The sequence below is a fragment of the Nycticebus coucang genome, chromosome 10 (assembly GCF_027406575.1).
Source record: "Nycticebus coucang isolate mNycCou1 chromosome 10, mNycCou1.pri, whole genome shotgun sequence".
NCBI classification, from domain to species: domain Eukaryota; kingdom Metazoa; phylum Chordata; class Mammalia; order Primates; family Lorisidae; genus Nycticebus; species Nycticebus coucang.
In genome coordinates, this window is record NC_069789.1 from 29,143,796 (window position 1) to 29,170,146 (window position 26,351).

General features: G+C 44.6%; 2 pseudogenes across 1 annotated transcript; both read right to left on the reverse strand.

Moving 5' to 3' along the window:
* Positions 1-3,491: 3,491 nt before the first annotated feature.
* LOC128598022 (uncharacterized) lies at positions 3,492-3,600 on the reverse strand (annotated as a pseudogene).
* A 6,027-nt stretch (positions 3,601-9,627) lies between these two features.
* Positions 9,628-11,867, reverse strand: LOC128595429 (heat shock cognate 71 kDa protein-like; annotated as a pseudogene). Its single transcript, XR_008382929.1, has one exon. The product of XR_008382929.1 is annotated as a heat shock cognate 71 kDa protein-like (transcript).
* Between the last annotated feature and the right edge of the window lie 14,484 nt (positions 11,868-26,351).

Below are 26,351 nucleotides of genomic sequence, written 5' to 3' on the forward strand. Positions count from 1 at the left end.
GGCCCCATATCCTGAAGGTGGTGGGTTCAAACCCAGCCCCGGTCAAAAACTGCAAAAAAAAAAAAATAATAATAAATAAATAAATAAAAATAAAAATAGCCAAGTTTCGTGGCAGGCCCCTGTAGTCCCAGATATTTGGGTGCCTGAGGCAGGAGGATCACTTGAGCCCAAGAGTGTGAGGTTGCTATGAGTTACAACACCATGGCACTCTAATGAGGGGGGACAAAGGGAGACTCTGTTCAAAATACTACTAATTTTTATTATCACAACTACTATCCAAAGTGAGACATGTCTACCTAACTTATTTCTTCGTATTGGGAACACCACCCCCCCAATCCAGAGGTCTGAAAGCCAGTAACTTTCACTATCCAAGAACCAATAAGTTAGCAAAAAAGGCATTTGCCAAGAAATAACAAGTGTTGGTGAGGATGTGGAGAAATTAGAGCCCTTTTGCACTGTTGGTGGAATATAAACTGGTGCAGCCACTATGAAAAACCATCTGGCAGTTCCTCAAAAAATTATAAATAGAATTACCATGTGATCTAGCCATTCCACTTCTGAATGTACACCCAAAAGAACTGAAAGCAGGAAAATACTGAAGAGATATCTTGCACCTCATTTTCATAGCATCATTATTTACAAAAGCCAAAAAGTGGAAGCAACCCAAAGTGCCCTTTGACAGATAAATGGATGAAGAAAATGTGGTCTACACATACAACATAATATTCTTCAACCATAAAAAGCAAGGAAATTCTGATATATGCTACATTATGCATGAACCTTTAGAACAGTGTGTTAAGTGAAAGAAGCCAACTGTGAAAAGTCAAATACTGTATGATCCACTTATATGAGGAACCTAGAGAGTCATCAAATTCAGAGACAGAAAGTAGAATGCTGGTTGCAAGATGCTGGGGGAAGGGGAGAATTGGGAGGTATTGTTTAATGGGCGTGAGGTTTCAGTTTTGCAAGATGAGGAAAAAGTTCTGGAGATGGATGGTGGTGATGGTTGTATAACATGAATGTACTTATTACCACTGAACTGCACACTTAAAAATGGTGAAGACGGGCCAAGCATGTACTCTTTTTTTTTTTTTCTTTTTTTGTGAGACAGAGTCTCAAGCTGTCAAACCCAGGGTAGAATGTCATGGCGTCATAGCTCACAGCAACCTCCAACTCAAGCTCAAGTGATCCTCTTGGCTCAGTTTTTCTATTTTTAGTAGAGATTGGGTCTAGCTTTTTTGCTCAGGCTGGTCTTAAACTCCTGAGCTCAAGTAATCCATTCACCTCAGCCTCCCAGAGTGCTAGGATTACAGGCATGAGCCACCGGCTGGCCACACACCTATAACATTAGCACTTTGGGAGGCCAAGTCAAGAGGATAGCTTGAGCCCAGGAATTTGAGACCAGTCTAGCGAACATGGTGAGACCCTGTCTCTACAAAAAATAGAAAAATTAGCCAGAGTGTGGTGGCAGCGTCCCAGCTATTCAGGACGCTGAGGCAGGGGAATTGCTTGAACCCAGAGTTTAAAACTGCAGTGCGCTGTGATGAACCTGTTGCTCAGACAGGGGTAGACTTTTTCTCCAAGAAAAATAAAGTTACCACAATTAAAAAGAACAGTAACTTTTTTTTTTTTTTTGAAACAGTCTTACTTTGTTGCCCTCAGTAGGTGCTGTGGTGTCATAGCTCACAGAAACCTCAAACTCTTGGGTTCAAGTGATTCTCTTGCCTCAGCCTCCTGATTAGCTGGGACTACAGGCGCCTGCCACAACACCTGGCTTTTTTTTAGAGACAGGGTCTAGCTCTTGCTCAGGCTGGTCTCTAAGCCGTGAGCTGAGGCAATACACCCACCTCGGCTTCCCGGAGTGCTGGTATTACAGGCATGAGCCACCGGCCAGCCAAAACATGAATTTCTAAAAGGCATTTGAATGGTTTAAAAAAATCAGTGTATAAAATTGTAGGCACTTAATTCATATGAGGATGCCCCAGGCTTTTTACTAGTCTTATTTATTAACCAATCCCAAGAAGTTTGACACTCTGGTTCCCAACCTTTAATCCACAAATTAAAGATAGCAAAATAGTGTAGAAAGAGGCCCTAACGGTGCAGCTATGGGTGCAAACAGGGGTGAAGGTGGTGGGGGCAGGAGCAGAAGGGGAGCCCTGCACACCCTGGAGGTCCTGAGCTGCAACAGTAGGGGAATCTCAGTAACTAGGACCTCGAACCACATTAAGGTATTCATTAATGAATTACATGGAATTGATAGTTCAAAAAAAGCAACAAATGTGTAAAATGTGTAGTTTGGGTTCTTAATTGAAGAAGTTGTCCTCAGCGGGAAAATTCACTACTGTTCACCAATACTGAGAAGTTGGTCTCTTCTTCCCTGGTGCCTGCTTGACGGGCTGGCAGCACTCCCTCCAGGGGGTGCCTCTGCTTTCCAGACTCGACCACCTGTTATGCTGGCGCTCCTCCTGCGACAGCCCAGCCTTGCTGGGGGGCCACAGTGTCCACCTGCGGCAGTGGCCGCTGGTCTTGTGTTCCTCCAATCTTGGGAGCTTCCCTGGAGCAGTCACCGGCCCAGGCTGTGGGAGGCAATTTATACACACCTTGAGATCACAAGCTGCACATTTATCACCCAACCTGCTCTTAGAAAGAGATTCCTGCCCTTTCACCTTACTCTTCATTTGGGTCACAGATCTGTGGCGCATATACAGTATTTTAAGAAGTGCTGCAGGCTCGGCATCTGTGGCTCAAACGGCTAAGGCACCAGCCACATACCCCCTAAGCCAGCAGGTTCAAATCCAGCCTGGGCCTCCCCAACAACACTGATGGCTGCAACCAAAAAAAAATAGCCAGGGGTTGTGGCGGGTGCCTGTAATCCCAGTTACTTGGGAGGCGGAGGTAGGAGAATCACTTGAGCCCAGGAGTTGGAGGTTGCTGTGAGCTGTGCTGCTACAGCACTCTACCCAGGGTGACAGCTTAAGGCTCTGTCTCAAAAAAAAAGTGCTCCAAAGTCCCTTCTGGCTGGTCCCATGATAATCACCAGAAACAGAGAGCTATCAGCCCATTTAGGGTTGGCAGACTTTCTTAGACAAGTCAGTTTTGGAGGGTAGGGCAGGGTAGCGGAAATGACCAGCTTTACCTCCCAAAATGTAAACACCACTCTTCTGGACGGAGAGGTGAGGGAGGGGCCAGTATGTGCTTCAGGAAGGCTTTTTACAAATTGGAAGGTTCTGGTCAAACTGAAGAGCCCTTGGTTCTGGCCAGGATTCCTCAGGCAGCCTGCGAACAGCACTCCTCTGGGGGGTGGGGAGGAGAGGCTCTGGAATCCTCTGACCCTGCATCACTGCAGCTTGTCTTCATTAGTTATATTTGTTTGCTTTTTAATTTTCCAATATTTTATTAGGCAATTTTTCAAACATACAGTACAGTTGAAAGAATTATGTAATAATCACCTGTACACCCACCACACACATTTTATAATTTTTTTCTTCTTCATATGTAGGGAATTTGTTCATAGGGAGGCCACAGGCTCTGTGCCCCTCATCACAATGACCCCAAGAGTCCTATTGGGTATCTTTATTAGTTTTAAATTCTCAATACACTTTTGTTTTCTTTGGAAAACATAAACAAATTTAAAAACACTTTTCTGGGGCGGCGCCTGTGGCTCAGTCGGTAGGGCGCCGGCCCCATATACCGAGGGTGGCGGGTTCAAACCCGGCCCCGGCCAAACTGCAACCAAAAAATAGCCGGGCATTGTGGCGGGTGCCTGTAGTCTCAGCTACTCGGGAGGCTGAGGCAAGAGAATCGCTTAAGCCCAGGAGTTGGAGGTTGCTGTGAGCTGTGTGAGGCCACGGCACTCTACCGAGGGCCAGAAAGTGAGACTCTGTCTCTATAAAAAACAAAACAAAACACTTTTCTGTTCTAGAAAGGAGTTAAAGGTGGAAGATGCTTCAGCTGGGATGGTTTGGGCTGAATTCTTTGCTCACTTGCTTGAACAAGTCAACTACATGAGTTCTACTTTCCAAGGATGAGTGATTGAGATAATGTTGTTATTTCACATGAGATAACTTGTAATAACAGTTTTTAAGTTATCAAAATTTCATGCAATCCATAGTTCTGTTCAATCTACCTCTATTTCTTCTGCCAGGATAAAAAAACAACTGGCTTAAAGAGCATACACGTTAAATTCAGAAAACATGGTTTCCCAAAGCTCCCGCTTCCTAGGTATGGAACTTAAGTTTTGTTGTCACACTGCTTTTCTGAAACACAGTTCCTCTCATGTAAAATATTTAATACCTACCTTAACCTCTTTGTAGGGTTATTGTGAAAATCAAATAAAATAACACAGCTTTTGTGTTTAAATCCTTGTAAAAAATGTTTGTATATATTGAATGTGTTAACATACTGAAATTATCAACATATTTACTTACAGAATGTCTTATAGCCTAATTTGACGGAGGTCTGATGTTATGAACTTATTAACTGCCTCCCTTTTTTTTCATGAAAAACTTGTAATATGATCTGTTTCCAGCCAAATTGAAAACTCAGATTTTAATATATTGGTGTTTAGAGATAGTTAGGGGGATTGGAACCAATTCCTAAGTGCTCATCTGGACTAGATCAAAATGGTCACATTGGCATTATTAATTCTGTTAAAGATCTTTCTGATAGAGTTCAGTGAAATTTTATTCAGAAATGTTAGTGTAATTATAGTCAGGTTTTTTGTTGTTTGTTTTTGTTTTTGTTTTTAAGACAAGAGTTTCACTATGTCACCCTCGGTCCTATGTAGAGTGCTGTGGTGTCACAGCTCACAGCAACCTTAACCTGGGCTTAAGCGATTCTCTTGCTTCAGCCTTCCAAGTAGCTGGGACTACCAGTGCCTGCCACAACGCCTGGCTATTTTTTGTTGGAGTTGTCATTGTTTAGCAGGCCCGGGCCGGGTTTGAACCTGACAGCCTCGGTGTATGTGGCTGGCACCGTAACCACAGTGCTACAGGCGCTAGCCATAGTCAGGGGGGTTTAAACATGGCGGTCAAGGGCCACTTAAAACTATGGCAAAACCACTGCTATAGAACTTTCCTGGCAGATCTTGTTGCTGTCTACCTGGCCTCTCCAGAGAGCATGACCTGAAGCAACTGTGGCATCTCCGCCTTACTCTGCACTTGACCACCCACACGGCCTTCTTTTTCTCCCCTTACCTGCCTCTCCTCTGATCCACCCTCCAGTCCCACTCCCCAATTGCACCCAGTTTGCTCTAGTGATCTGGAGATGGGAGGTATCATAAAATGAAAAGATATGAAAAGTAACGTCTCAGGTGGAAACAATGCAAGTTTCTGCTGTTCGATGAATGGATAAACAAATGGAAGAATGGCATATACATACAATGGAATATTCTTAAAAGGGAATGAATTTCTGACATATGATACGATACAGATGAATCATGAAAACACTGCTAAGTGAAATAAGCCTGACACAAAAGGAGAAATATAATATGATCCCACTTACATGAGGTACCTAGAAAAGTCTAATTCATAGAGACAGAAAGTAGAATCGTGTTTACCAGGGGTTGGGGGAGAGGGGAATAGGAAGTTACTGTTTAAGGGGCACCAAGTTGCAGTTTTTGCAAGATGAAAAAGTTCTGGAGATAAATGGTGGTGAAGGTTGCATGACAATGTAAATGAACTTAATGTCACTTACCTGTGCCCTTAGAAATGCTTAGGATGGTAAATTTTATGTTATGTATATTTTACTATAATTTTATTTTTGAGACAGAGTTTCACTCTGTCACCCTGAGTAGAGTGTCATGGCATCTTCATAGCTCAAAGCAACCTTAAACTGGGCTTGAGTGATCCTCTTGCCTCAACCTCCTGAGTGGCTGGGACTATAGGTGCCTGCCACAATCCCTGACTAGTTTTTCTATTTTTTTTTTGTAGAGATAGAGTCTCACTTTATGGCCCTCGTTAGAGTGCCGTGGCCTCACACAGCTCACAGCAACCTCCAACTCCTGGGCTTAAGCGATTCTCTTGCCTCAGCCTCCCGAGTAGCTGGGACTACAGGCGCCCGCCACAACGCCCGGCTATTTTTTTTTTTTTTTGGTTGCAGTTTGGCCGAGGCCAGGTTTGAACCTGCCACCCTCGGTATATGGGGCTGGCGCCTTACCGACTGAGCCACAGGCACCGCCCTAGATTTTCTATTTTTAATAGAGATGAGGGGGCGGCGCCTGTGGCTCGGTAGGGCGCCGGCCCCATATACTGAGGGTGGCGCGTTCAAACCTGGCCCTGGCCAAACTGCAACCAAGAAATAGCTGGGCGTTGTGGCGGGCGCCTGTAGTCCCAGCTACTCGGGAGGCTGAGGCAAGAGAATCGCTTAAGCACAAGAGTTGGAGGTTGCTGTGAGCTGTGTGAGGCCACGGCACTCTACCGAGGGCCATAAAGTGAGACTCTGTTTCTACAAAAAAAAAAAAAAATGAGAGACGAGGTCTTGCTCTTGCTCGGGCTGGTCTCAAACTCCTGAGCTCAAGCAATCTACCCACCTCAGCCTCCCAGAGTGATAGGATTATAGGCATTCCACTGCACCCAACAAAAAACAAGTACTTATTTCTTCTCTGGAATACATTATTTTGTTCCAGTTATTCTAGGACCGGCTGAGCCAGTAAATTATATCTTTATTTCTCATACATCAATCAACAGGAATTTAAGTAGGATTTGGGCATATACTGAAAGTATAATTTCACTGGTAACCTAAACTCTAACAAATACTCTCAGCATTCAGGAAATTGCTAGCTGTAAAATGTCTTCAGTTTTCAAAAATCTCAGGAGTCTTTATACCCTTTCAGAAAAGTAAGGTTGTATTATGGTACTTTACCACATGCTCACCTATAAACTCATTTGTATTAAGGGCAAATAATATTGATGGAATGCCCCAAATGCAGTACTTTGAAATACCTGTACACCCTGGGCTGCATAAGAAGGAATGTAGAAAAATATTTTACTTGATTATAACACTCCTAACCTTGTCAGAAGAAGAGATTGCCTTGTTCAGTGGAATGACTTCCTTAACAATGAACCATTCATTCACTTGCGATTGCACCAGAGGACAGAATTACCAATTCTTCAAAATAGCTTTTTAAAATAAGAAATTAGCCTTTTGTGGTTGAGGGAGCTGGAAACAGGTAGAAAGTAGGAAATTGGATCTAGAATAATGGGACCTGGGCCACCTAGGACTTGGAAGCCAATTCCCAAACTCAATTTATCTGAATCCCAGTCCAGGATTTTTCCTATTCCTGTTTTTAACGTAAAGAAATCCTTATCAATCACACTGGCCCCAGCTGACACCAGTGGAGGCTTCACCACCAGTTCCTTCTGGTCTGCTCCTCAGAAAGAGCAAAAGCTGAATGGGCCAAGTGACCTTCTGCCCTCTCAGCCTTGAAACCATGATGGGAATAGGTGAAGAGGTGATGGAAAGGGGAGAGCACCTACTGACCCTCTGAACAAGATGATTTGTCCTCCAGAATTGTCTACACAGCATTGTTCATCCGGGTTGAAGTCTCCTTAAATAAAACAAGTCTGCTCAGGGGGCTCTTATACTAATGATGAATCATGATATTATATAGCCTTATTGACAAGTTAGCAATGAGTTTTAAGGAAGGAAGAAATGAGTTTGGTTTTTTTTTTTTTGAGACAGAGCTTCAAGCTGTTGCCCTGGGTAGAGTACTGTGGCATCATAGCTCACAGCAACCTCAAACTCCTGGGCTCAAGCAATTCTTCTGCCTCCGCCTCCTAAGTAGCTGGGACTACAGGCGCCCACCACAACGCCCGGCTATTTTTTGGTTGCAGCCGTCATTGTTGTTTAGCGGGCCCGGGCTGGAAGAAATGAGTTTTTGGATGAGGATGAGAAACAGTTCTAACAGAGACAGTGGATTTGAATGAGGAGCCAACTTATTTTGGGAGAAAGAACCCAGATGGGGAACAGTAAGCTGAGCCTGATCATGAAAGAGGGAATGGGCAGGCACCAGCCACCAACTCAAGCACTTTACCCACCTTTTATACACGAGAACTGAAACCATCTCCCTCCATTCCTATACAGTTTGGACCTGAGGACCCAAACAAAATGCTGTCTATATTAACCTGAACCTGACTTTCTTCTCCCTGTCCCCCTCCCACTCCCCTCCCCCTTCCCCTCCCTCCACCCCTCCTCCTCCTCCTTCTGACAGAGTCTCACTCTGGTGCCCTGGGTAGAGTTCTGTGGCATCACTGTAGCTCACAGCAACCCCAAACCCCTGGGCTCAAGTGATTCTCTTGCCTCATCCTCTCAGAATGCTAGGATTACAGGTGTGAGCCACCGTGCCCATCCTCTGACTTTATTATTCTATGGTGTTTATCAGAATTAATTTGCTATTTCAGGAGACTTTCATAGGCAAATAACTTTATAGTTCATTGCAGAAATTGCCAGCTCTTTTCACAGAAACCATCATCAGTAGTTTATGTCCTAAGACTGTTTCCACCAGTGCTTTCCCAGTCCTACTCAAGGCCCCACATTGATAGACCTGACTTAAACCAAATCTCTGGTTTAATTCTTAATAAATTCTGACCTTACTGTTTCCCCTCCAAGACCTTATCAAAGGTTTGCCAAGGTGGCATTCTCTCGTACCACAGTGAGCAATAAACTCTCCTTCATCTTGTCAATAGGCTGTGCTGCTAACATTTAGGGATCCAGTGTTTGTCCTGCTAATATACATAATACGTTAGAAGGTTAACTGATAACGGTTATTAGCACTTTAATGGATGAACAATATAATATTTCATATGGTATTGTAGTGCTTTACAATTTACAAAACACTTTCCCATTTATTATTTCACTGGATTTATTTACCACTATGAGAGGTAAGTGGGGTAAATATTAGTATCATAACATGTCACACATGAGAACATAGTCCAAAGAGGGTAAGTTATTCATTTGAGGTAGAACAGCCAATTAAAAGGCAGAGCAGATCCTAATTCAAGGTCTCCTGATTTCAAGTGTTGACTGTAAACCTACAGAGGTCATAATTATAATATTTAGTATTTAAATAGAAGATTATGCTTTTTTTTTTTTTGTAGAGACGGAGTCTCACTTTACCGCCTTCAGTAGAGTGCCATGATGTCACAGGACTCAAAGCAACCTCTAGCTCTTGGGCTTCAGCAATTCTCCTGCCTCAGCCTCCCGAGCAGCTGGGACTACAGGCGCCCGCCACAACGCCCGGCTATTTTTTGGTTGCAGTTCAGCCAGGGCTGGGTTTGAATCCGCCACCCTCGGTATATGGGGCTGGCGCCCTACTCACTGAGCCACAGGCGCCACCCTATGCTTTTTTTTTTTTTTTTGTAGAGACAGAGTCTCACTTTATGGCCCTCGGTACAGTGCCGTGGCATCACACAGCTCACAGCAACCTCCAGCTCCTGGGCTTAAGCGGTTCTCTTGCCTCAGCCTCCCTAGTAGCTGGGACTACAGGCGCCCGCCACAACGCCCGGCTATTTTTTGGTTGCAGTTCAGCCGGGGCAGGGTTTGAACCCGCCACCCTCGGTATATGGGGCCAGCGCCTTACCGACTAAGCCACAGGCGCCGCCCTTTTTTTTTACTATTTCCAGACAACCGTATGGTGCCAATTTTAAATACAGCTTTATTTAAGACATTGCATTTTCCACTTACAATACAGTACTTTTAAAGTGCAATGTTATTTCCTTCCCCTGTGCACATGTTCCATATTCAAGTATTGAGAATGCCCAGTAATTCACTATAGCAGCCCAACTTTAACTCTGCCACGTAATTTTGTACAAATTTGGATCCTTCAATATTTTACTGTGTGGAACAATGCTACATCTACACTTGGGCTGGCTTAATCAACCTCTTCAATGGTGGGGCCAGAGGAAGCACCACCAGAAGGAGGAGTGCCACCAGCAGGGAAGCCGCCAGGCATTCCTCCTGCACTCTGGTACAACTTGGTAATGATGGGGTTGCAGACTTTCTCCAGCTCCTTCTGCTGATGTTCAGATTCTTCCTTCTCTGCAGTCTGGTTCTTATCAAGCCAGTTGATAATTTCATTACACTTGTCAAGAATCTTCTGTTTGTCCTCATCATTGATCTTGCCTTGAAGTTTCTCATCTTCAACAGTTGCTTTCATGTTGAATGCATAGGACTCAAGTGAATTCTTTGAAGAAACCTTGTCCCTCTGCTTCTCATCTTCAGCCTTGTACTTCTCAGCTTCCTGGACCATACGTTCAATGTCTTCCTTGCTCAAACGTCCCTTGTCATTAGTGATGGTAATCTTATTTTCTTTTCCTGTACTCTTATCCACAGCAGAGACATTGAGAATGCCATTGGCATCAATATCAAAAGTGACTTCAATCTGAGGAACACCACGGGGAGCAGGAGGTATGCCTGTAAGTTCAAACTTGCCAAGCAAATTGTTATCCTTGGTCATGGCACGCTCACCTTCATAAACCTGGATGAGCACACCCGGCTAGTTGTCAGAGTAGGTAGAGAAGGTCTGTGTCTGCTTGGTAGGAATAGTAGTATTGTGCTTAATGAACACAGTCATAACTCCACCAGCAGTCTCAATACCCAGAGAAAGAGGAGTGACATCCAATAGTAGCAAATCTTAGAACATTCTCGGATTTGCAAATAAGATGGCCGCTTGGACAGCTGCACCGTAAGCAACAGCCTCATGGGGTTGATGCTCTTATTCAGTGCTTTTCCATTGAAGAAGTCTTGGAGAAGCTTTTGAATCTTGGGGATACGGGTAGAACCACCAACCAGGACAATGTCATGAATCTGTGACTTGTCAAGTTTGGCATCTCGAAGGGCTTTCTCTACAGGGTCCAGGGTGCCACAGAACAGATCAGCATTCAATTCTTCAAATCGGGCACGGGTAATGGAGGTATAGAAGTCGATTCCTTCACAAAGGGAATCAATCTCAATACTGGCCTGGGTGCTGGAAGATAGGGTACGCTTGGCTCGTTCGCAAGCAGTACGGAGGCGACAGACAGCTCTTTTATTCTCACTGATGTCCTTCTTATGTTTGCGCTTAAACTCAGCAATAAAATGGTGACCATTTGGTTATCAAAGTCTTCACCACCAAGTGAGTATCTCCAGCTGTAGATTTGACCTCAAAGATTCCATCCTCAATAGCGAGGATTGACACATCAAAAGTGCCACTTCCAAGGTCAAAAATTAGTGCATTTCTTTCAGCTCCAACCTTTTTGTCTAAGCCATAAGCAATAGCAGCAGCAGTTGGCTCGTTTATAATCCTAAGAACATTGAGACCAGCAATAGTTCCAGCATCTTTGGTAGCCTGACGCTGAGAATCATTGAAGTAAGCTGGTACTGTGACCACAGCATTGGTAACAGTCTTTCCAAGATAGGCTTCTGCAATTTCCTTCATCTTTGTCAGAACCATGGATGACACCTCCTCTGGATAGAAACTTTTTGTCTCTCCTTTGTATTCTACTTGGATCTTGGGCCTGCCTGCATCATTCACCACCAGGAAAGGCCAATGTTTCATATCAGACTGGACAACAGCATCATCAAACCTGCATCCAATCAGACGCTTGGCATCAAAAACTGTGTTGGTGGGGTTCATTGCAACTTGATTTTTCGCAACATCACCAATCAATTGTTCGGTGTCAGTAAAGGCAACATAACTTGGAGTGGTTCGGTTTCCCTGATTGTTAGTAATTATCTCTACTTTTCCATGCTGGAAAACACCCACACAAGAGTAGGTGGTGCCAAGATCGATACCAACCACAGGTCCTTTAGACATGGTTGCTTACTCGTTGAGCCGGCACGGATTACGTAGAACACACAGAAGATCCAGGAGCTGCCACCGTGTTCAATGAGACCCCTAATGCTTTTTTTTTTTAAGAAAGAGCCTCACTTTGTTGTCCAGGCTATGGTACTGTGGTGTCACAGCTCACAGCAACTTCAAACTCTTGGGCTCAAGTGATCCTCTTGCCTCAGCCTCCCAAGTAGACAGGACTATAGGCATCCACACAGCATCCAGCTAGTTTTTTCTATTTTTAGTAGAAATGGGGTCTGGCTCTTGCTCAGGCTGGTCTTAAACTCTTGAGCCCAAGCAGTCTACTCATTGGGGCCTCCTAGAGTGCTAGGTACAGAGCCACCATGCCCAGCCAGATTAAGCATTTTTCTAAAATTTTTTTTTTTTTTGAAAAGTAAATTTATTTCAGGTTAATGTGAGGTTACGAACAACCAGGTCAAAATATTTGATTTTGTTAGATAGAGTCCCTCTTGTGGTTATGTCCCACACAAAAAAGATGTGCCAGACACCCCACCTCGTGCCCATTCAGTGAGAGCACCCCAACTCCCTCCCCCATGCCCTCCCTCATTACTCCTCCCCCCAACTTGAACTGAAATGAGTTTTTCTCCTATGTGGGTATGCATTAGATCATCTACTGGCTTCATATTAATATTGAGTACATTGGATAATTGCTTTTTCATTCTTGTGATAGTTACTAAGAAGAATGTGTTTCAATTCCATCTAGGATACTACAAAAGATGTGAAGTCACTGTCTTTTTTTTTTTTGTAGAGACAGAGTCTCACTTTACCGCCTTCAGTAGAGTGCCATGATGTCACAGGACTCACAGCAACCTCTAGCTCTTGGGCTTCAGCGATTCTCCTGCCTCAGCCTCCCGAGCAGCTGGGACTACAGGCGCCCGCCACAACGCCCGGCTATTTTTTGGTTGCAGTTCAGCCGGGGATGGGCTTGAACCCGCCACCCTCGGTATATGGGGCCGGTGCCCTACTCACTGAGCCACAGGCGCCACCCGTCACTGTCTTTTTAATGGCTGAATAGTATTCCATGGTATGTGTGTAGCAAAGTTTGTTAATTCATTCCTGAGTTCATGGGCATTTAGGTTGTTAAAGCACTGAAGAGTATTAGTTTGCTAGGGCTCTAAAATAGTACCACACACAGGGTGACACAGAACAACAGAAATTTGTCATCTCACAGTTCTACAGACTAGAAATCCAAGGTGAGTTTGGTTCCTGCTAAAGGCTGTGAGGAACCTGTCCCAGGCCTCTCCCCTGGACTCTGGTGGTTTGCTGGCAGTCTTTGGCAATCTTTGGCTTCTGCTACATCACCCCAATCTCTGTCTTCATCTTTTTTTTGCCTTCATCTTAACATGGCATTTGTTCTGTGTGTGTTTAAATTTCTTCTTTATTTTCTTTCTCTGACAGTTTCAAGCTGTCACCCTGGGTAGAGTGCCACAGCATCATAGCTCACAGCAACCTCAAATGCTTGGCCTCAAGCGATCCTCTTGCCTCAGATTTTTTATTTTTATTTATTTTTATTTTTGTTTTTTTGCAGTTTTTGGCCGGGGCCGGGTTTGAACCCGCTGCCTCTGGTATATGGGGCCGGTGCCCTATCCTTGAGCCACAGGTGCTGCCCAGATTTTTTATTTTTAGTAGAGACTGGGTCTCGCTTTTGCTCAGGATGGTCTTGAACTCGTGAGCTCAAGCAGTCCACCTGCCTTAGCCTCCCAGAGTGCTAGGATTACAGACGTGAGCCATTGCACCCGGCCGAATTTCTCCTTTTTCATAAGGATACAATTTATATTGGTTTAAGGGACCACCCTAGTGTAATATGACCTCATTTTACCTCAGTAATTACATCTGCAATGATTCTGTGAATTTGGGGAACAGAAAATTCAACTCATAACATGAAGATACGAAAGTTTGTTCCATCTTTTCAAGCCTAATAGTTCATAACTGATGTTTGTGCTTCACTAAATCCTTGGGACTGTGCACGATTTTTAAGACAGTAAAGCTTACTGAGTGGTAGCAACACTTAATACCATAGGGCAGAAACATTTCCTGGGCTGCTGTGTGGCCAATTTTGATTTTTTCTTAGTAATAAGTAATCAAGAATACTCTGTGAATTACTGAGCAAAACACAGGCATGGAAGCCACTGCTTTCATTTGGTTTGAGGGATATATCCATTTCAACTGAATTTGGGGAGTGAGAGTAGTAAACCAATTGTGTCCACTAAAGAACTGGGTCTGGTCTGGTACATGCTACCTTCCCACTGGTAAAAAAATGGGTTTGCACAAAAGTATAGTTTGAGGAAAATAATCTATTTTAGTCAACAAAAATACACAGAAAACATGGTCTGTTGCTAACTTGGGTGAATTTATTCTGGAAACCTTTTCTGGTTTAACTTGGAAAGGCCAATCCCAGAAGAAAATATTCTCCTTCTCAAGAAGGGTCTTGTGTGTTTACCAACTATGAAAATAAGTACTGATTGGGTGGCACCTGTGGCTCAGTGAGTAGGGCGCTGGCCCCATATACCGAGGGTGACAGGTTCAAACCCGGCCCCGGCCAAACTGCAACAACAAATAGCCGGGCGTTGTGGCGGGCGCCTGTAGTCCCAGCTGCTTGGGAGGCTGAGGCAAGAGAATCACGTAAGCCCAAGAATTAGGGGTTGCTGTGAGCTGTGTGACGCCACGGCACTCTACCCCAGGGTGGTACAGTGAGACTCTGTCTCTACAAAAAAAAAAAGAAAAGAAGTACTGATCTATGCAATCAGTGCTTTAAAAATGTGATGACAACAGCTTAAAAGGGTTGTTCTTTATCTTCCTCTCCCTTTTAGTCCATTTTTTGTTGATTTTCATGGTAATCTCTATTTTGAAGGAGAGAAATATATTTGCTTACTGTAAGCATGTTTTTTGAGCCAGTACATTAGATGTATTTATGGCCATATTGATTTTGGTTTTATGTTATGTTATATAAGCAGTTAATTATTACATACATGTATTCATATATGAAAATGAAATTCATATATGAAATTCATATATGAAAATGAAATGAAATGAAATGAATTCATATATGAAAATTCATATATGAAAATTATAAAATATAATAACAAAACAAACATTGGTGAACCCCTCCACCTTAAGAATCAAAACATTACCAGTAACTCTCTTCTTTCCTCACCTCTAGGGATAATCACTATCCTAAATTTGTAACTTCTTTGCCATGTATGTAATATATTATTTTGTTTTGTTATCTGAAGGCTTTATAATAATATTATATGTAGTCTTCTGTGACCAGCTCTTTTTTTCTTTTTAAACCTTCAATTTTTGTTTTTAAACAAACACTCAGTTCGTACCAACTGTGACCAGCTCTTTTCTCTCAGTATTGGGTTTCTGGGATTTATCCATATTATTGCAGGTAGCTATCGTTCATTCCTTTTCATTGCTGTATAATAGTTCCTTGTGTTAATACTCTGCAATTTATTTGTCCATATTTCTGGCAACAAACACTTGAGTTGTCTACAGTCATTTGCTATTATGAATAATGAACATTCTACATGTTTCCAAATACTGGAGGACATTGGTTTTCAAACTTTTTTTTTTTTTTTTTGGTAGAGACAGAGTCTCACTTTATTGCCCTCGGTAGAGTGCTGTGGACTCACACAGCTCACAGCAACCTCTAACTCCTGGGCCTAGGCGATTCTCCTGCCTCAGCCTCCCGAGTAGCTGGGACTACAGGTGCCCACCACAACGCCCGGCTATTTTTTGGTTGCACTTTGGCCGGGGCCGGGTTTGAACCTGCCACCCTCGGTATATGGTGCCAGCACCTTACCGACTGAGCCACAGGCACCGCCTGGTTTTCAAACTTTTAAAAACTGTAATATATCTTATACACATATAATAAATGTACCACATTTATGTACCACATTTACATGTACCACAGAGACTTTATATCACAACCAGTACACACACTGCACACATATATGAAACTAACAATTTATGAATCAAAACTTACCCTTAATGTAGACAAAGCCGGCGGGCATGGTGGCTCACGCTTGTAATCCTAGCACTCTAGGAGACCAAGGAGGGTGGATTGCCTGAGCTCACAGGTTCTAGACCAGCTTGAGCAAGAGCAAGACCCTGTCTCTGGAAATAGCCGGGCATTGTGGCAGATGCCTGTAGTCCTAGGTACTTGGGGAGGCTGAAGCAGGAGATTGCTTAAGCCCAGGAGTTTGAGATCACTGTGAGCTATGATACCACAGCTCTCTACCGAGGGTGACGAAATGAGACTCCATCTCAAAAAAAAAAAAAAAAAAAATATATATATATATATAGAGAGAGAGAGAGAGAGATAATGCCTTCTAAGTTTTTCTGACTCTATTGAATTCTTTTTGTTTGTTAAAAATGTTGTTTGTGGGGCGGCGCCTGTGGCTCAGTTGGTAGGGCACTGGCCCCATATGCCGAAGGTGGCGGGTTCAAACCTGGCCCCGGCCAAACTGCAACCAAAAAAAAAAAAATAGCCGGGCGTTGTGGCGGGGCGCCTGTAGTCCCAGCTACTCTGGAGGCTGAGGCAAGAGAATCACTTGGGCCCAGGAGTTGGAGGTTGCTGTGAGCTGTGTGAGGCCACGGCACTCTACCGAGGGCCATAAAGTGAGACTCTGTCTCTACAAAAAAAAAAAAAAAAATGTTGTTTGTGTACCACTAAATTGGTATTAAAACCCACTAACAGGTACACATTTGAAACAAAACAACCTGATCTAGAATATATTCCCAGGAACAAAACTTCCAAGTCCTTGTTATATAGATGCCAGCTTTACAACAAATGGCAAATTATTTTCCAAAGCAAAAACATGCCTTGACGTATGCCTAGGTTGGGTACAGTGGCTTATGCCTATAATCTCAGAACTTTGGGAGGTGAGAGGATCACTTGAGGTCAGGAGTTCAAGACCAGCCTGGTCAATATAGAGACCACATTTCCAAAAAAAATATTAAAAATCAGCCATGTGTGGTGGCACATGCCTATAGTCCCAGCTATTCGGGAGGTGGAAGTGAGAAGATTATTCAAACCCAGAAGTTGGAAGCTGTAGTGAGCTATGATCACACCAGCCAGGGCAGCAGAGGGAGACCTTGTCAAAACCCAAATTTTTTTTGTAGAGACAGAGTCTCACTTTATGGCCCTCGGTAGAGTGCCGTGGCCTCACACAGCTCACAGCAACCTCCGTCTCCTAGGCTTAAGCGATATTCTTGCCTCAGCCTCCCAAGCAGCTGGGACTACAGGCGCCCGCCACAACGCCCGGCTTTTTTTTGGTTGCAGTTTGGCAGGGGCCAGGTTTGAACCCGCCATCCTCGGTATATGGGGCCAGCGCCTTACCGACTGAGCCACAGGCGCCGCCCAAAACCCAAATTTTTTAAAACCCCAAAGTGATTATGCCTATTTACACTGCCACTAGGAATGTGAAAGAATTCCTATAGTTTTGTATCTTTTCCACACTTGGTATTGTTGGAGTTCTTCATTTTTGCTAATCTGGTAGGTATAAAACAATATCTTACTGAATCTGCATTTGTAATTTCCTGAGGAATAATCAGCTTGCGTACATTTTGGATTTATATGCCTCCTCTGAGAAATGCCTATTTATGTCTATTGCCCATTTTTAAATTTTATTTTATTTTTTTGAGACAGAGTATCACTTTTTGTCAACCTTGGTAGACTGCCGTGGTGCCGTAGCTCAAACTCTTGGGCTCAACTGATTCTCTTGCCTCGGCCTCTCAAGTAGCTGGGACAACAGCTACAACCAACGCCTGGCTATTTTTAGAGACAGGGTCTTGCTCTTGCTCAGGCTGGTCTCGAACTCCTGAGCTCAGGCAATCCACTCACCTCGGCCTCCCAAAGTGCTAGGATAACAGGCGTACACCACTATGCCCAGCCAAATTTTATTTTATTTTATTTATTGTGAGACGGAGTCTCAATCTGTCACCCCAGGTAGACTGCAGTGGCATCATCATAGCTCACTGTAACCTCCAACTCCTAGGCTCAATTGATTCTCCTGCCTCAGCCTCTCCAGTAACTGGGACTATAGGTGGTGCACGCCACCATGCCTAGGTAATTTTTTCTATTTTTTAGTAGAGGTGAGGTGTCACTCTTGCTTGGGCTGGTCTTGAACTTCTGAGCTCAAGCAATCTTCCTGCTTCAGTCTCCTGGAGTGCTAGGATTACAGGAGTAAGCCACTGCACCCAGACTATTGCCCATTTTTCTGATGACCATTTAATAAGACACCTGTTGAAGAATTTTCATCACATTCTGTGGTATTTTGCACATTTAACCCAGGGCTTAGTGGGAAGATTATTCTTTTAAGGATGGAATAGGAGTAAAGAAACTTGATTTTTTCTGAAGGGGGTGTAGAAGCAACACTAGGACCATAGCTTTACAGAAGTCCGCTATTTACCCTTGTTTATTTTTTTTTATTATTTTTTATTTTTTTGTAGAGATAGAATCTCACTGTACCGCCCTCGGGTAGAGTGCTGTGGCATCACACGGCTCACAGCAACCTCTAATTCTTGGGCTTAAGCGATTCTCTTGCCTCAGCCTCCCCAGCAGCTGGGACTACAGGCGCCCGCCACAACACCCGGCTATTTTTTTGTTGCAGTTCGGCGGGGGCTGGGTTTGAACCCGCCACCCTTGGCATATGGGGCCGGCGCCCTACTCACTGAGCCACAGGCACCGCCCTACCCTTGTTTATACTTCCCTCTCTCAGCTAGATCCGTTCTCCCCCATCCCACCTTTTTTGTCTTTCTTGAAGTTATAATACCTGCTGAAATCAGCGCCTGGTAAGGGGTCAGCCATGACTCATTGACACTGCTGGAGGACGGTGGCCACCTCCCCATTCCCTACCTCCTTTCTCTTCGGCCCCAACCGAATATCTACTTCTCTCCCATTTGGCATTGGGATTATGGGCTCCAGCACACTCCACAGGCTGCTCGTTTCTTTGCTTTTTGTTTTTGAGACAGAATCTCACTCTGTTGCCCAGGCTAGAGTGCTATGGTGTCACCCTAGCTCACAGCAACCTCAAACTCCTGGGTTCAGGCAGTCCTCCTGCCTCAGCCTCCTCAGTAGCTGGGACTACAGGTACCTGCCACAACACACAGCTCATTTTTCTATTTTTTAGCAGAGACACCCTCTTCTTGCTCAGGCTTGTCTTGTACTACTCCTGAGCTTAAGCAATCCTCCTGCCTTGGCCTCCCAGAGTGCTAGGATTACAGATGTGAGCCACAGAGTCCAGCCTACCAGCTCCTTTTGATGTCATCTATAATTTAATCTTGAGCTGCAATTCTGGATCTTTTCTTTCACACACTTCTTTGTCTCTTGGTGCTTCATGATAAGAGAAAAGAAAATCACCAGTCACCAAGTGCTGGTACTGAGTGCTGACCAGGAGAATCTGTTCCTGCTTTTTGCCTAGGTCCCCACAATGCTATCTCTGGGCTAGGCTGGGTGCTGTGGTTTGGCGCCACTAAGTCTCACGTTGAAATTCCATCCCCAGTGTTGGGGGTGGGGCTGGTGGGAGGTGTTTGGATGGTGAGGGTGAATCCTTCAGGCATGGCTTGGAGCCATCCTCACAGGAGCGAGTGAGTTCTCACTCTCAGTTCCCACAAGAACTGCTTATTGAAAAGAGCGCAGCATTTCCCCCTTTCTCTCTTGCTTCTGCTTCTCAGCCCCTTGTCTATTTTTTTTTTTTTTGGTAGAGACAGAGTCTCACTTTACCGCCCTCGGTAGAGTGCCATGACATCACAGCAACCTCCTCTCTCCCCTCCAGCTCTTGGGCTTACGCGATTCTCTTGCCTCAGCCTCCCGAGCAGCTGGGACTACAAGCGTCTGCCACAACGCCCGGCTATTTTTTGGTTGCAGTTCGGCTGGGGCTCGTTTCCCTCTTTGCCCCACTAGACACAGCATGGAAACTGAAAGTGGTCAGAGACCCCTCAGATGTCAGCCTAGGAGACATCAAGACAAACAGGACAGATTGCTTGAAAGTACAATCTTGAGAAGTCTGAGGACAAATAAGCATGAAGCCTACAGCTCAACATCTTAGAAAGACCACCACCTCCACTGTAAACATGGAGCCAAATTCTCAGAATGAATGACTACAGGGAAGGGACAGGGCTCTGGCTAGAGGGCTTATCCTCCACTGTTCAGACATTTCTCCTGTCAACACCTTTCTGGTTGAATAGAAATAAGAAAGCTACACTTGGATTTCACTGTGGTGCTTTTAAGATCAAGCAGGAATCTCACATTCTTTCATTGGCTTCTATATTTTTTTTCCTTCTCCCCTATCCTCTTTCTTTTTAAATTTAGATCACTGAACAGACAAGAGTCATGGCTAAAAATAAATCTTCATTGTCCTGAGCTACCTATGATGTCATTTACTGCATTCTTAGGTCTTCTGAATCAACATTTGAGGCACGTAGGACACACACGTGCAAAACAACCAGGTTCCAGAAGTTTGTGGTGTTGCTGTGGCACAAGGCCTAGATTCTCCAGGGACACGCTTCAAGTTCATTGCTGTCCTTCCATGTCACCCTTCATTCAGGGGTCTCACCAGGATTTGTACCCAAGCATTGAAGCTTATACCTCCCAAAGAGGGAAGTATCAGTAACACCATTTTTTTTTTTTTTTGTAGAGACAGAGTCTCACTTTATGGCCCTTGGTAGAGTGCCGTGGCATCACACAGCTCACAGCAACCTCCAGCTCCTGGGCTTAAGCGATTCTCTTGCCTCAGCCTCCCGAGTAGCTGGGACTACAGGTGCCCACCATAGCACCCGGCTATTTTTTTGTTGCAGTTTGGCCAGGGCTGGGTTTGAACCCGCTACCCTCGGCATATGGGGCCGGCGCCCTACTCACTGAGCCACAGGGGCCGCCCCAGTAACACCATTTTTAACGGAAGGAAACCAAGGCCTAGTGAAATGAGGCATCTAGACTGAGTGACTAGGGAAGTTTCCAGCCAAGTTAGATATAAAATTTGTATTGTGAAAAAACCCAGGAACATATGCTTATCTGTTTTTGTTATCTATCAATAGGTGATCAGCATGCAGAGTTAAACTTGTGGGGTAAATAAAGTCTGTGGTCTCAGCTCAGGACAGAACATACTGGGAATGCATGACAGAAAAACAGTACTCTCAATAAGCTTCGTAACTCCAGCAAACTTGTGGATTTGGGTTAACCAAGGCTGTAATTCCAGAACTCAAGTTGCCCAAGTGTGGCAGGCCAGAGGAATATCTATTGGCCGGATGGGAAATCTTCAGTCAGCATTTGTTTTCATCTGCACTCAATAGTTTGACCCAATTTGTAAGTGACCTTCTTTCTATTCTTGTGTTGGTAAGGAGTCTAAACCCTGGAATAGAGGAAGAAAAAGTCTATGTCCACTTGGGTCTAAATGTGGCCCACCAGTCTTGGACAATGCTGTCTGTGTCCATTCCCAATTAACCCCTCATGCCTCACACGAAATGGCAACTCCACTGTGCATGTCACTTTCCCATACACTGCCATGAACTCCAGCTGGCTACGTTAAAATGCTCCATCTCGGGCGGTGTCCGTAGCTCAGTGAGTAGGGCACCAGCCACGTAACACCAAAGCTGGTGGGTTTGAACCCGGCCCGGGCCACCTAAAACAACAATGACAATTGCAACAAAAAAATAGCTGGGCATTGTGGCGGGCACCTGTGGTCCCAGCTACTTGGGAGGATGAGGCAAGGGAATCGCTTAAGCCCAAGAATTTGAGGTTGCTGTAAGCTGTGATGCCACAGCACTCTACCCAGGACAGTTTGAGACTCTGTCTCAAAAAAAAAAACCCTCCCTCTCCCCAGTAGCTGGACGCCCCTTGAGGACAGGGACTCTCCTAGGTTCTTCTGCAGTTTCCATGGCACACCGTGTTGGTTATTCTGTCATGGCCCAAGTAGGGAAGCCTGTTTAAGTATTAAAAGGATATATATCAAGCAATTGTGGGAGCAGCTGGGAAAGTGGTGCATGAGGGGAAGATGGAAGATTAGTAACTAACCAGCCTTCCTGAAGCACTGGTATGAATGGACCAAAGTTTGCCAAGGGACAACCAGGCACATCCAGTTGCTGGAGTGTGACTATGGAAGTAGAGCTGGTAGAGAAGTCTATGGGAAACCACTACCACGTGGTGGTGGACCTGGGGCCACTACCAGTCATAGGACGAATTTCTGGATGGGAAATGGAAGCTGGACAAGCTGGAACCACCAGCACCCCCGCACCTGCCTGCCGGGGCATTGAACCTTAATGACCTTCAGAGAGCAGTGCTGTTGCTTTACTTCTACCTTCCAAATCTTTCACAAATTTCTCTTTTGGCCAACTGTCACCCAGAAGCATACAGAGAAGGGGATTTAGGGAAACCATTTCAGCTAAAGCACACAGACACAGCACAGTATAAGATCACCACAAGCATGTAATCATCACTCAGAACTCACCTGGTTGGTTTCTAGCATCAAGGGAAAAGCCCTATCTAAGGTTAGGAGATCTAGGACATCTGGTCATGGTTCAACCACTAAAAATAAGTTGTTAATCTCATTGTACCTCAGGTCCTCATAGGGGGAAAGAATCAATGACTCATCACCTCTTAGAAGGTTCATGCAGAGGTGAGGGAGTTAAAATGTTAGTAGTGAAACTTCCAGGCAAAAGTTCTAAAAGATAGTAGATTTTGCAACATTATTTCTCTCAGATTTTCCTGCTGTGCACTTAAAGCCTGTTTATTTGGAGCTCAGTCTCCTGGATAAAATATGCATTTGAAAATGAGAAATTCCAGCTATGTTTTCTCTAAGTATAATCTTGGTGTGCTATAAAATTTGGAGCAAGTCATTAAACCATTTGCTGTCAACATTTGCTTATATACAGAACAGGGATAGTAACATTCGAAGTCCTTTAAAGAAATGAAGGCCCAGGGCTTATCGTGTGAGGCCCTGCAGAGCTGTGTGAGCTTCACCAGAGTGGTGTTCTATATGGTTGCAGGGCTTACCACTGTTACCTCCTTGAAATAACAGATAAGGTGGCGCCTATAGCTCAGTGGTTAGGGTGCCGGCCACATACACCCAGGCTGGTGGGTTCGAACCTGGCCTGGGCCAGCTAAACAACAATGGCAACTGCAACAACAACAACAACAAAAATAGCAGGGCATTGTGGGGGGCGCCTGTAGTCCCAGCTACTCAGGAGGCTGAGGCAAGAGAATCGCTTAAGCTCAAGAGTTTGAGGTTGCTGTCAGCTGTGATGCCACAGCACTCTACCAAAGGCGACATAGTGAGACTCTGTCTCAAAAAAAAGAAACAACAGATAAGATTATGCCAGAGCATGCTAAGTCAGCACTTGCCCCATTTCACCTTGAGCTGAAGCTACAGGGTTTGCTTCCTTTTTCGATTATACCATCAAACACAGAAAAATAATCAGTTTCCTGGTTCCATTCAAATCAGGGGACTGCCTTACTCCATGCATGGAAGCAGTGATGAGAAACCAAAAAAGGATGGAGGAGAAGGATCCAGACCAGAGCCAAGGAAGCAGAGTTGAAGCATTTGTTCTCTCCCTGGGCCAACTGCTTTCTACAGACAAGTGGGGAGTTCTGCCAGGACCTCCTCCAAGACCAAGGTTATGCATGTGTCTCCTTAAATAGAAAAATGATGATCCCAACAGCTCTGAAGGACATAGACTCCACAAACTTCACCCCCTTGGATCTAGAGGGTTAACTTTATGGCAAACAGAGGGGTTAAGAAAAGAATATACAATAGTATTCTTTCCTGTTTTTTCTTTCTTTTTTTGTAGAGACAGAGTCTCACTTACTGCCCTCGGTAAAGTGCCGTGGCGTCACACGGCTCACAGCAACCTCCAGCTCCTGGGCTTACGCGATTCTCTTTCCTCAGCCTCCCGAGCAGCTGGGACTATAGGCGCCCGCCACAACGCCCGGCTATTTTTTGGTTGCAGTTTGGCCGGGGCTGGGTTTGAACCCACCACCCTCAGTATATGGGGCTGGCACCCTACTCACTGAGCCACAGGTGCCGCCCTGTTTTTTCTTTTTTCTTTTTTTTGAGACAGAGTTTCACTTTGTCACCCTCGGTAGAGTGCTATGGCATCACAGCTCACAGCAACTTCAAACTCCTGGGCTCAAGCGATTCTCTTGCTTCAGCCTCCCAAGTAGCTGGGACTACAGGTGCCCGCCACAACACCCAGCTATTTTTAGAGACAGGGTCTCACTCTTGCACAGGCTGGTCTCCAACTCATGAGCTCAGGGCAATCCACCCACCTTGGCCTCCCAGGGTGCTAGGATCTCCTGTGTTTTTCATTAACCGTGTGTGCCTTTCCAGGTCTCAGTACTTTAGTGTCTATCCTTAATAATTAATAATTGGACCATTAAATGTTTCCATTCTTCCTACACAGCATTTGTTAAGTGTCAACCAGAGCCTACTAACAAATGTGAATGCATGGCATTTGAACATAAAGTTTTAACTCCTGCCTTTAAAGGCAACAAAGCGTATCTGGGCCTTGTGGCGGGTGCCTGTAGTCCCAGCTACTCAGGATGCTGAGGCAAGAGAATTGCTTGAGCTCAGGAATTTGAGCTTGCTGGGAGCTATGATGCCACAGCACTCTACCGGGGGTGACGAAGTGAGATTCTGTCTCAAATAAATAAATAAATGCGACAAAGCTCAGGGTAGCATTTTTTCATTCTAAGCTTGCAAGCTGTTACCATGAGTGTACTCATCAAGGTGAAGCCTTGTATTGCACCACCCACGTTCTTTGCAGGCCAGGGGCCTGCTTAGGCAAGTTGGCTGATGGACAGTAAGTGAGGTCTGAATAGTTATAGAGAGTCAAGGATAAACCTATTTTGGTGTTTTAAAAGCCCAGTATAAGAATAGCAGTAAAAATATTTCAGGATAAAAATAATCAATTCTCAAGCCCTTTATTATTTTTCCCCATTTCTTAATTGGAAGACTTCTATGTAACTTACAGTATTTGGGTCCAATGTCATGTTTGTTATGTTTATATAGTAACCAAAACCTCTGGATAAATATTTATATAGTTACAAAACTTTTAATGGGTCTCAAGCTTGGAGTAAGCCAAAAAAAAAAAAAAAAACCCACGCACAGTACTATTTGGGGCAGTTATAAATCCCCCATTGTCAACATGACTCGGACATTAGAAAGGAAGGAGTAAGCCTGAATGGCTCCCATATGTTGGCCACAAGCAGGCTTTGTGTGTGTGGAGGGTGTCGGGGATGTGGGGAAGGGAGAACATATAGGAAGGGGCTGCCACACGGCTGGGCTGCACAGGGTATCCCAACAGTCTGGTAACGTGCAGAGCACCGTTCTGTACTTGTCAGCTGTTGCCTGGGGATGCCTGCATGATAAATGAATAATGAGCTGCACAGGGCTCTTCTTACACTAAAAAATTCAGCGCATATGGTTCTGGCAAGTTCTCTATGCCATCTTATCTTTTGGTCACTCTGGAAGCACATTTATTCTCGAGCCATAAAAAAAGAATATTCTAGCTTTTAGGAGAGAAATGAGACCAATAACACAGAGCATCAGCCTTTAGGGACATGACATAAAGAAATCATTTGTGAAACCTGAATGCAGGACAACATAAAAAGTACCCAGGGTCAGTGGGTTGGGAGAGTGGGAAAAAGGAAAAAAAAAAAATTTTTTTTTTGAGACAGAGTCTCACTATGTTGCCCTCGGTAGGGTGCCGTAGCGTCGTAGCTCACAGCAACCTCCAACACTTGGGCTCAAGCAATTCTCTTACCTCAGCGTCCCAAAAAGCTGGGACTACAGGCGCCCGCCACAACGGCTGGCTATTTTTTTGTTGCAGTTGTCACTGTTGTCTAGCAGACCCAGGCAGGGTTCAAACCTTTCTTTCTCGGTGTATGTGACCAGTGCCCTAACCACTGAGGAGCTACCGGTGCTGAGCCAGGGAAAGAATTTTACAAGGATTATTCCCTTGAGTACAGAAAGACCCAAATTAGCACATTTTTAACTGGTAATAATTTGTGAGATTTTAAGAGAGAAAGAGTAAACAGAAGATGCTTCTTGGCCTGTACACACAACAAGGTGGCTGTGAGGTCACAATAACTGGATCTACCTCCCAAGGTTGTTCTGAGACATGAATACAGCAATAGAGAAGTTGCTTAGCACAATGTTAGGCACAAAATAAGTGGTAATCAATGTTAGCTATTATATTCTCCCTCAATTCTTTTTTTTTAGAGACAGAGTCTCACTTTATCACCCTCGGTAGAATGCCATGACATCACAGCTCAACAGCAACCTCCAACTCCTGGGTTTAGGCGATTCTCTTGCCTCAGCCTCCTGAGTAGCTGGCACTATAGATGCCTGCCACAACACCACAAGATATTTTTTGTTGTTGTTGTTGTAGTTTGGCCGAGGCTGGATTTGAACCCACCACCATCAGTATATGGGGCTGGCACCCTGCTCACTGAGCCACAGATGCCACCCTATCCCTCAATTCTTGAGACACTGACTCATCACCCTCACTGCAAGGAAAGAGCTAA